This window comes from Corythoichthys intestinalis, chromosome 4 (assembly GCF_030265065.1).
Source record: "Corythoichthys intestinalis isolate RoL2023-P3 chromosome 4, ASM3026506v1, whole genome shotgun sequence".
NCBI classification, from domain to species: Eukaryota; Metazoa; Chordata; class Actinopteri; order Syngnathiformes; family Syngnathidae; genus Corythoichthys; species Corythoichthys intestinalis.
Window position 1 is genome coordinate 65,378,918 of NC_080398.1, and position 11,895 is coordinate 65,390,812.

Below are 11,895 nucleotides of genomic sequence, written 5' to 3' on the forward strand. Positions count from 1 at the left end.
TTTGGGAGTTAACATCAAAATTACATTTCTCGGCCATATCGCATAGATCTCACTGTGAAAAGGCTTAAATGGCTTTTTTGACCTAAGTTTGAGGATTGCGCTCAAATCAAATGTCCTAGAACCAAATTTTCACATGTAACTACTAGATTGTGATACAATACACTAATGGGTGAAGTTTGGTTGACTTCTGCGCAGCGGTTTGGGAGTTAACATCAAAATTACATTTCTCGGCCATATCGCATAGATCTCACTGTGAAAAGGCTTAAATGGCTTTTTTGACCTAAGTTTAATAATTGCGCTCAAACCAAATGTCCTAGAACGAAATTTTCAAATGTAACTACTAGAATGTGATACAATACACTATTGGCTGAAGTTTGGTTGACTTCTGCGCAGCGGTTTGGGAGTTAACATCAAAATTACATTTCTCGGCCATATCGCATAGATCTCACTGTGAAAAGGCTTAAATGGCTTTTTTGACCTAAGTTTGAGGATTGCGCTCAAATCAAATGTCCTAGAACCAAATTTCAACATGTAACTACTAGATTGTGATACAATACACTAATGGGTGAAGTTTGGTTTACTTCTGCGCAGCGGTTTGGGAGTTAACATCAAAATTACATTTCTCGGCCATATCGCATAGATCTCACTGTGAAAAGGCTTAAATGACTTTTTTTAATTAAGTTTGAAGATTGCGCTCAAACCAAATGTCCTAGAACGAAATTTTTAAATGTAACTACTAGATTGTGATACAATACACTATTGGGTGAAGTTTGGTTGACTTCTGCGCAGCGGTTTGGGAGTTAACATCAAAATTACATTTCTCGGCCATATCGCATAGATCTCACTGTGAAAAGGCTTAAATGGCTTTTTTGACCTAAGTTTGAGGATTGCGCTCAAATCAAATGTCCTAGAACCAAATTTCCACATGTAACTACTAGATTGTGATACAATACACTAATGGTTGAAGTTTGGTTGACTTCTGCGCAGCGGTTTGGGAGTGAACATCAAAATTACATTTCTCGGCCATATCGCATAGATCTCACTGTGAAAAGGCTTAAATGACTTTTTTAAATTAAGTTTGAATATTGCGCTCAAATCAAATGTCCTAGAACTAAATTTCCATATGTAACTACTAGATTGTGATAAAATACACTATTGGGTGAAGTTTGGTTGACTTCTGCGCAGCGGTTTGGGAGTTAACATCAAAATTACATTTCTCGGCCATATCGCATAGATCTCACTGTGAAAAGGCTTAAATGGCTTTTTTGACCTAAGTTTAATAATTGCGCTCAAACCAAATGTCCTAAAACTAAATTTCCAAATGTAACTACTAGATTGTGATAAAATACACTATTGGGTGAAGTTTGGTTGACTTCTGCGCAGCGGTTTGGGAGTTAACATCAAAATTACATTTCTCGGCCATATCGCATAGATCTCACTGTGAAAAGGCTTAAATGGCTTTTTTGACCTAAGTTTGAGGATTGCGCTCAAATCAAATGTCCTAGAACCAAATTTCCACATGTAACTACTAGATTGTGATACAATACACTAATGGGTGAAGTTTGGTTGACTTCTGCGCAGCGGTTTGGGAGTTAACATCAAAATTACATTTCTCGGCCATATCGCATAGATCTCACTGTGAAAAGGCTTAAATGACTTTTTTAATTAAGTTTGATGATTGCGCTCAAACAAAATTTCCTAGAACAAAATTTTCAAATGTAACTACTAGATTGTGATACAATACACTATTGGGTGAAGTTTGGTTGACTTCTGCGCAGCGGTTTGGGAGTTAACATCAAAATTACATTTCTCGGCCATATCGCATAGATCTCACTGTGAAAAGGCTTAAATGGCTTTTTTGACCTAAGTTTAATGATTGCGCTCAAACCAAATGTCCTAGAACGAAATTTTCAAATGTAACTACTAGAATGTGATACAATACACTATTGGGTGAAGTTTGGTTGACTTCTGCGCAGCGGTTTGGGAGTTAACATCAAAATTACATTTCTCGGCCATATCGCATAGATCTCACTGTGAAAAGGCTTAAATGACTTTTTTAATTAAGTTTGATGATTGCGTTCAAACAAAATGTCCTAAAACAAAATTTTCAAATGTAATTACTAGATTGTGATACAATACACTATTGGGTGAAGTTTGGTTGACTTCTGCGCAGCGGTTTGGGAGTTAACATCAAAATTACATTTCTCGGCCATATCGCATAGATCTCACTGTGAAAAGGCTTAAATGGCTTTTTTGACCTAAGTTTGAGGATTGCGCTCAAATCAAATGTCCTAGAACCAAATTTCCACATGTAACTACTAGATTGTGATACAATACACTAATGGGTGAAGTTTGGTTTACTTCTGCGCAGCGGTTTGGGAGTTAACATCAAAATTACATTTCTCGGCCATATCGCATAGATCTCACTGTGAAAAGGCTTAAATGGCTTTTTTGACCTAAGTTTGAGGATTGCGTTCAAACAAAATGTCCTAGAACAAAATTTTCAAATAGAACTACTAGATTGTGATACAATACACTATTGGGTGAAGTTTGGTTGACTTCTGCGCAGAGGTTTGGGAGTTAACATCAAAATTACATTTCTCGGCCATATCGCATAGATCTCACTGTGAAAAGGCTTAAATGGCTTTTTTGACCTAAGTTTAATGATTGCGCTCAAACCAAATGTCCTAGAACGAAATTTTCAAATGTAACTACTAGAATGTGATACAATACACTATTGGGTGAAGTTTGGTTGACTTCTGCGCAGCGGTTTGGGAGTTAACATCAAAATTACATTTCTCGGCCATATCGCATAGATCTCACTGTGAAAAGGCTTAAATGACTTTTTTAATTAAGTTTGATGATTGCGTTCAAACAAAATGTCCTAAAACAAAATTTTCAAATGTAACTACTAGATTGTGATACAATACACTATTGGGTGAAGTTTGGTTGACTTCTGCGCAGCGGTTTGGGAGTTAACATCAAAATTACATTTCTCGGCCATATCGCATAGATCTCACTGTGAAAAGGCTTAAATGGCTTTTTTGACCTAAGTTTGAGGATTGCGCTCAAACCAAATGTCCTAAAACTAAATTTCCAAATGTAACTACTAGATTGTGATAAAATACACTATTGGGTGAAGTTTGGTTGACTTCTGCGCAGCGGTTTGGGAGTTAACATCAAAATTACATTTCTCGGCCATATCGCATAGATCTCACTGTGAAAAGGCTTAAATGGCTTTTTTGACCTAAGTTTAATAATTGCGCTCAAACCAAATGTCCTAAAACTAAATTTCCAAATGTAACTACTAGATTGTGATAAAATACACTATTGGGTGAAGTTTGGTTGACTTCTGCGCAGCGGTTTGGGAGTTAACATCAAAATTACATTTCTCGGCCATATCGCATAGATCTCACTGTGAAAAGGCTTAAATGGCTTTTTTGACCTAAGTTTGAGGATTGCGCTCAAATCAAATGTCCTAGAACCAAATTTCCACATGTAACTACTAGATTGTGATACAATACACTAATGGGTGAAGTTTGGTTGACTTCTGCGCAGCGGTTTGGGAGTTAACATCAAAATTACATTTCTCGGCCATATCGCATAGATCTCACTGTGAAAAGGCTTAAATGACTTTTTTAATTAAGTTTGATGATTGCGCTCAAACAAAATTTCCTAGAACAAAATTTTCAAATGTAACTACTAGATTGTGATACAATACACTATTGGGTGAAGTTTGGTTGACTTCTGCGCAGCGGTTTGGGAGTTAACATCAAAATTACATTTCTCGGCCATATCGCATAGATCTCACTGTGAAAAGTCTTAAATGACTTTTTTAATTAAGTTTGATGATTGCATTCAAACCAAATGTCCTAGAACGAAATTTTCAAATGTAACTACTAGAATGTAATACAATACACTATTGGGTGAAGTTTGGTTGACTTCTGCGCAGCGGTTTGGGAGTTAACATCAAAATTACATTTCTCGGCCATATCGCATAGATCTCACTGTGAAAAGGCTTAAATGACTTTTTTAATTAAGTTTGATGATTGCGCTCAAACAAAATTTCCTAGAACAAAATTTTCAAATGTAACTACTAGATTGTGATACAATACACTATTGGGTGAAGTTTGGTTGACTTCTGCGCAGCGGTTTGGGAGTTAACATCAAAATTACATTTCTCGGCCATATCGCATAGATCTCACTGTGAAAAGGCTTAAATGACTTTTTTAATTAAGTTTAATGATTGCGCTCAAACCAAATGTCCTAGAACGAAATTTTCAAATGTAACTACTAGAATGTGATACAATACACTATTGGGTGAAGTTTAGTTGACTTCTGCGCAGCGGTTTGGGAGTTAACATCAAAATTACATTTCTCGGCCATATCGCATAGATCTCACTGTGAAAAGGCTTAAATGGCTTTTTTGACCTAAGTTTGAGGATTGCGCTCAAATCAAATGTCCTAGAACCAAATTTCCACATGTAACTACTAGATTGTGATACAATACACTAATGGGTGAAGTTTGGTTTACTTCTGCGCAGCGGTTTGGGAGTTAACATCAAAATTACATTTCTCGGCCATATCGCATAGATCTCACTGTGAAAAGGCTTAAATGGCTTTTTTGACCTAAGTTTAATAATTGCGCTCAAACCAAATGTCCTAGAACGAAATTTTCAAATGTAACTACTAGAATGTGATACAATACACTATTGGGTGAAGTTTGGTTGACTTCTGCGCAGCGGTTTGGGAGTTAACATCAAAATTACATTTCTCGGCCATATCGCATAGATCTCACTGTGAAAAGGCTTAAATGGCTTTTTTGACCTAAGTTTGAGGATTGCGCTCAAATCAAATGTCCTAGAACCAAATTTTCACATGTAACTACTAGATTGTGATACAATACACTAATGGGTGAAGTTTGGTTGACTTCTGCGCAGCGGTTTGGGAGTTAACATCAAAATTACATTTCTCGGCCATATCGCATAGATCTCACTGTGAAAAGGCTTAAATGGCTTTTTTGACCTAAGTTTAATAATTGCGCTCAAACCAAATGTCCTAGAACGAAATTTTCAAATGTAACTACTAGAATGTGATACAATACACTATTGGCTGAAGTTTGGTTGACTTCTGCGCAGCGGTTTGGGAGTTAACATCAAAATTACATTTCTCGGCCATATCGCATAGATCTCACTGTGAAAAGGCTTAAATGGCTTTTTTGACCTAAGTTTGAGGATTGCGCTCAAATCAAATGTCCTAGAACCAAATTTCAACATGTAACTACTAGATTGTGATACAATACACTAATGGGTGAAGTTTGGTTTACTTCTGCGCAGCGGTTTGGGAGTTAACATCAAAATTACATTTCTCGGCCATATCGCATAGATCTCACTGTGAAAAGGCTTAAATGACTTTTTTTAATTAAGTTTGAAGATTGCGCTCAAACCAAATGTCCTAGAACGAAATTTTTAAATGTAACTACTAGATTGTGATACAATACACTATTGGGTGAAGTTTGGTTGACTTCTGCGCAGCGGTTTGGGAGTTAACATCAAAATTACATTTCTCGGCCATATCGCATAGATCTCACTGTGAAAAGGCTTAAATGGCTTTTTTGACCTAAGTTTGAGGATTGCGCTCAAATCAAATGTCCTAGAACCAAATTTCCACATGTAACTACTAGATTGTGATACAATACACTAATGGTTGAAGTTTGGTTGACTTCTGCGCAGCGGTTTGGGAGTGAACATCAAAATTACATTTCTCGGCCATATCGCATAGATCTCACTGTGAAAAGGCTTAAATGACTTTTTTAAATTAAGTTTGAATATTGCGCTCAAATCAAATGTCCTAGAACTAAATTTCCATATGTAACTACTAGATTGTGATAAAATACACTATTGGGTGAAGTTTGGTTGACTTCTGCGCAGCGGTTTGGGAGTTAACATCAAAATTACATTTCTCGGCCATATCGCATAGATCTCACTGTGAAAAGGCTTAAATGGCTTTTTTGACCTGTTTGAGGATTGCGCTCAAATCAAATGTCCTATAACCAAATTTCCACATGTAACTACTAGATTGTGATACAATACACTAATGGGTGAAGTTTGGTTGACTTCTGCGCAGCGGTTTGGGAGTTAACATCAAAATTACATTTCTCGGCCATATCGCATAGATCTCACTGTGAAAAGGCTTAAATGGCTTTTTTGACCTAAGTTTGAGGATTGCGCTCAAATCAAATGTCCTAGAACCAAATTTCCACATGTAACTACTAGATTGTGATACAATACACTAATGGGTGAAGTTTGGTTTACTTCTGCGCAGCGGTTTGGGAGTTAACATCAAAATTACATTTCTCGGCCATATCGCATAGATCTCACTGTGAAAAGGCTTAAATGGCTTTTTTGACCTAAGTTTAATAATTGCGCTCAAACCAAATGTCCTAGAACGAAATTTTCAAATGTAACTACTAGAATGTGATACAATACACTATTGGGTGAAGTTTGGTTGACTTCTGCGCAGCGGTTTGGGAGTTAACATCAAAATTACATTTCTCGGCCATATCGCATAGATCTCACTGTGAAAAGGCTTAAATGGCTTTTTTGACCTAAGTTTGAGGATTGCGCTCAAATCAAATGTCCTAGAACCAAATTTTCACATGTAACTACTAGATTGTGATACAATACACTAATGGGTGAAGTTTGGTTGACTTCTGCGCAGCGGTTTGGGAGTTAACATCAAAATTACATTTCTCGGCCATATCGCATAGATCTCACTGTGAAAAGGCTTAAATGGCTTTTTTGACCTAAGTTTAATAATTGCGCTCAAACAAAATGTCCTAGAACGAAATTTTCAAATGTAACTACTAGAATGTGATACAATACACTATTGGCTGAAGTTTGGTTGACTTCTGCGCAGCGGTTTGGGAGTTAACATCAAAATTACATTTCTCGGCCATATCGCATAGATCTCACTGTGAAAAGGCTTAAATGGCTTTTTTGACCTAAGTTTGAGGATTGCGCTCAAATCAAATGTCCTAGAACCAAATATTCACATGTAACTACTAGATTGTGATACAATACACTAATGGGTGAAGTTTGGTTGACTTCTGCGCAGCGGTTTGAGAGTTAACATCAAAATTACATTTCTCGGCCATATCGCATAGATCTCACTGTGAAAAGGCTTAAATGACTTTTTTAATTAAGTTTGATGATTGCGCTCAAACAAAATTTCCTAGAACAAAATTTTCAAATGTAACTACTAGATTGTGATACAATACACTATTGGGTGAAGTTTGGTTGACTTCTGCGCAGCGGTTTGGGAGTTAACATCAAAATTACATTTCTCGGCCATATCGCATAGATCTCACTGTGAAAAGGCTTAAATGGCTTTTTTGACCTAAGTTTAATGATTGCGCTCAAACCAAATGTCCTAGAACGAAATTTTCAAATGTAACTACTAGAATGTGATACAATACACTATTGGGTGAAGTTTGGTTGACTTCTCCGCAGCGGTTTGGGAGTTAACATCAAAATTACATTTCTCGGCCATATCGCATAGATCTCACTGTGAAAAGGCTTAAATGACTTTTTTAATTAAGTTTGATGATTGCGCTCAAACAAAATTTCCTAGAACAAAATTTTCAAATGTAACTACTAGATTGTGATACAATACACTATTGGGTGAAGTTTGGTTGACTTCTGCGCAGCGGTTTGGGAGTTAACATCAAAATTACATTTCTCGGCCATATCGCATAGATCTCACTGTGAAAAGGCTTAAATGGCTTTTTTGACCTAAGTTTAATGATTGCGCTCAAACCATATGTCCTAGAACGAAATTTTCAAATGTAACTACTAGAATGTGATACAATACACTATTGGGTGAAGTTTGGTTGACTTCTGCGCAGCGGTTTGGGAGTTAACATCAAAATTACATTTCTCGGCCATATCGCATAGATCTCACTGTGAAAAGGCTTAAATGACTTTTTTAATTAAGTTTGATGATTGCGTTCAAACAAAATGTCCTAAAACAAAATTTTCAAATGTAATTACTAGATTGTGATACAATACACTATTGGGTGAAGTTTGGTTGACTTCTGCGCAGCGGTTTGGGAGTTAACATCAAAATTACATTTCTCGGCCATATCGCATAGATCTCACTGTGAAAAGGCTTAAATGGCTTTTTTGACCTAAGTTTGAGGATTGCGCTCAAATCAAATGTCCTAGAACCAAATTTCCACATGTAACTACTAGATTGTGATACAATACACTAATGGGTGAAGTTTGGTTTACTTCTGCGCAGCGGTTTGGGAGTTAACATCAAAATTACATTTCTCGGCCATATCGCATAGATCTCACTGTGAAAAGGCTTAAATGGCTTTTTTGACCTAAGTTTGAGGATTGCGTTCAAACAAAATGTCCTAGAACAAAATTTTCAAATAGAACTACTAGATTGTGATACAATACACTATTGGGTGAAGTTTGGTTGACTTCTGCGCAGAGGTTTGGGAGTTAACATCAAAATTACATTTCTCGGCCATATCGCATAGATCTCACTGTGAAAAGGCTTAAATGGCTTTTTTGACCTAAGTTTAATGATTGCGCTCAAACCAAATGTCCTAGAACGAAATTTTCAAATGTAACTACTAGAATGTGATACAATACACTATTGGGTGAAGTTTGGTTGACTTCTGCGCAGCGGTTTGGGAGTTAACATCAAAATTACATTTCTCGGCCATATCGCATAGATCTCACTGTGAAAAGGCTTAAATGACTTTTTTAATTAAGTTTGATGATTGCGTTCAAACAAAATGTCCTAAAACAAAATTTTCAAATGTAACTACTAGATTGTGATACAATACACTATTGGGTGAAGTTTGGTTGACTTCTGCGCAGCGGTTTGGGAGTTAACATCAAAATTACATTTCTCGGCCATATCGCATAGATCTCACTGTGAAAAGGCTTAAATGGCTTTTTTGACCTAAGTTTGAGGATTGCGCTCAAACCAAATGTCCTAAAACTAAATTTCCAAATGTAACTACTAGATTGTGATAAAATACACTATTGGTTGAAGTTTGGTTGACTTCTGCGCAGCGGTTTGGGAGTTAACATCAAAATTACATTTCTCGGCCATATCGCATAGATCTCACTGTGAAAAGGCTTAAATGGCTTTTTTGACCTAAGTTTAATAATTGCGCTCAAACCAAATGTCCTAAAACTAAATTTCCAAATGTAACTACTAGATTGTGATAAAATACACTATTGGGTGAAGTTTGGTTGACTTCTGCGCAGCGGTTTGGGAGTTAACATCAAAATTACATTTCTCGGCCATATCGCATAGATCTCACTGTGAAAAGGCTTAAATGGCTTTTTTGACCTAAGTTTGAGGATTGCGCTCAAATCAAATGTCCTAGAACCAAATTTCCACATGTAACTACTAGATTGTGATACAATACACTAATGGGTGAAGTTTGGTTGACTTCTGCGCAGCGGTTTGGGAGTTAACATCAAAATTACATTTCTCGGCCATATCGCATAGATCTCACTGTGAAAAGGCTTAAATGACTTTTTTAATTAAGTTTGATGATTGCGCTCAAACAAAATTTCCTAGAACAAAATTTTCAAATGTAACTACTAGATTGTGATACAATACACTATTGGGTGAAGTTTGGTTGACTTCTGCGCAGCGGTTTGGGAGTTAACATCAAAATTACATTTCTCGGCCATATCGCATAGATCTCACTGTGAAAAGGCTTAAATGACTTTTTTAATTAAGTTTGATGATTGCATTCAAACCAAATGTCCTAGAACGAAATTTTCAAATGTAACTACTAGAATGTAATACAATACACTATTGGGTGAAGTTTGGTTGACTTCTGCGCAGCGGTTTGGGAGTTAACATCAAAATTACATTTCTCGGCCATATCGCATAGATCTCACTGTGAAAAGGCTTAAATGACTTTTTTAATTAAGTTTGATGATTGCGCTCAAACAAAATTTCCTAGAACAAAATTTTCAAATGTAACTACTAGATTGTGATACAATACACTATTGGGTGAAGTTTGGTTGACTTCTGCGCAGCGGTTTGGGAGTTAACATCAAAATTACATTTCTCGGCCATATCGCATAGATCTCACTGTGAAAAGGCTTAAATGACTTTTTTAATTAAGTTTAATGATTGCGCTCAAACCAAATGTCCTAGAACGAAATTTTCAAATGTAACTACTAGAATGTGATACAATACACTATTGGGTGAAGTTTAGTTGACTTCTGCGCAGCGGTTTGGGAGTTAACATCAAAATTACATTTCTCGGCCATATCGCATAGATCTCACTGTGAAAAGGCTTAAATGGCTTTTTTGACCTAAGTTTGAGGATTGCGCTCAAATCAAATGTCCTAGAACCAAATTTCCACATGTAACTACTAGATTGTGATACAATACACTAATGGGTGAAGTTTGGTTTACTTCTGCGCAGCGGTTTGGGAGTTAACATCAAAATTACATTTCTCGGCCATATCGCATAGATCTCACTGTGAAAAGGCTTAAATGGCTTTTTTGACCTAAGTTTAATAATTGCGCTCAAACCAAATGTCCTAGAACGAAATTTTCAAATGTAACTACTAGAATGTGATACAATACACTATTGGGTGAAGTTTGGTTGACTTCTGCGCAGCGGTTTGGGAGTTAACATCAAAATTACATTTCTCGGCCATATCGCATAGATCTCACTGTGAAAAGGCTTAAATGGCTTTTTTGACCTAAGTTTGAGGATTGCGCTCAAATCAAATGTCCTAGAACCAAATTTTCACATGTAACTACTAGATTGTGATACAATACACTAATGGGTGAAGTTTGGTTGACTTCTGCGCAGCGGTTTGGGAGTTAACATCAAAATTACATTTCTCGGCCATATCGCATAGATCTCACTGTGAAAAGGCTTAAATGGCTTTTTTGACCTAAGTTTAATAATTGCGCTCAAACCAAATGTCCTAGAACGAAATTTTCAAATGTAACTACTAGAATGTGATACAATACACTATTGGCTGAAGTTTGGTTGACTTCTGCGCAGCGGTTTGGGAGTTAACATCAAAATTACATTTCTCGGCCATATCGCATAGATCTCACTGTGAAAAGGCTTAAATGGCTTTTTTGACCTAAGTTTGAGGATTGCGCTCAAATCAAATGTCCTAGAACCAAATATTCACATGTAACTACTAGATTGTGATACAATACACTAATGGGTGAAGTTTGGTTGACTTCTGCGCAGCGGTTTGAGAGTTAACATCAAAATTACATTTCTCGGCCATATCGCATAGATCTCACTGTGAAAAGGCTTAAATGACTTTTTTAATTAAGTTTGATGATTGCGCTCAAACAAAATTTCCTAGAACAAAATTTTCAAATGTAACTACTAGATTGTGATACAATACACTATTGGGTGAAGTTTGGTTGACTTCTGCGCAGCGGTTTGGGAGTTAACATCAAAATTACATTTCTCGGCCATATCGCATAGATCTCACTGTGAAAAGGCTTAAATGGCTTTTTTGACCTAAGTTTAATGATTGCGCTCAAACCAAATGTCCTAGAACGAAATTTTCAAATGTAACTACTAGAATGTGATACAATACACTATTGGGTGAAGTTTGGTTGACTTCAGCGCAGCGGTTTGGGAGTTAACATCAAAATTACATTTCTCGGCCATATCGCATAGATCTCACTGTGAAAAGGCTTAAATGACTTTTTTAATTAAGTTTAATGATTGCGCTCAAACCAAATGTCCTAGAACGAAATTTTCAAATGTAACTACTAGAATGTGATACAATACACTATTGGGTGAAGTTTAGTTGACTTCTGCGCAGCGGTTTGGGAGTTAACATCAAAATTACATTTCTCGGC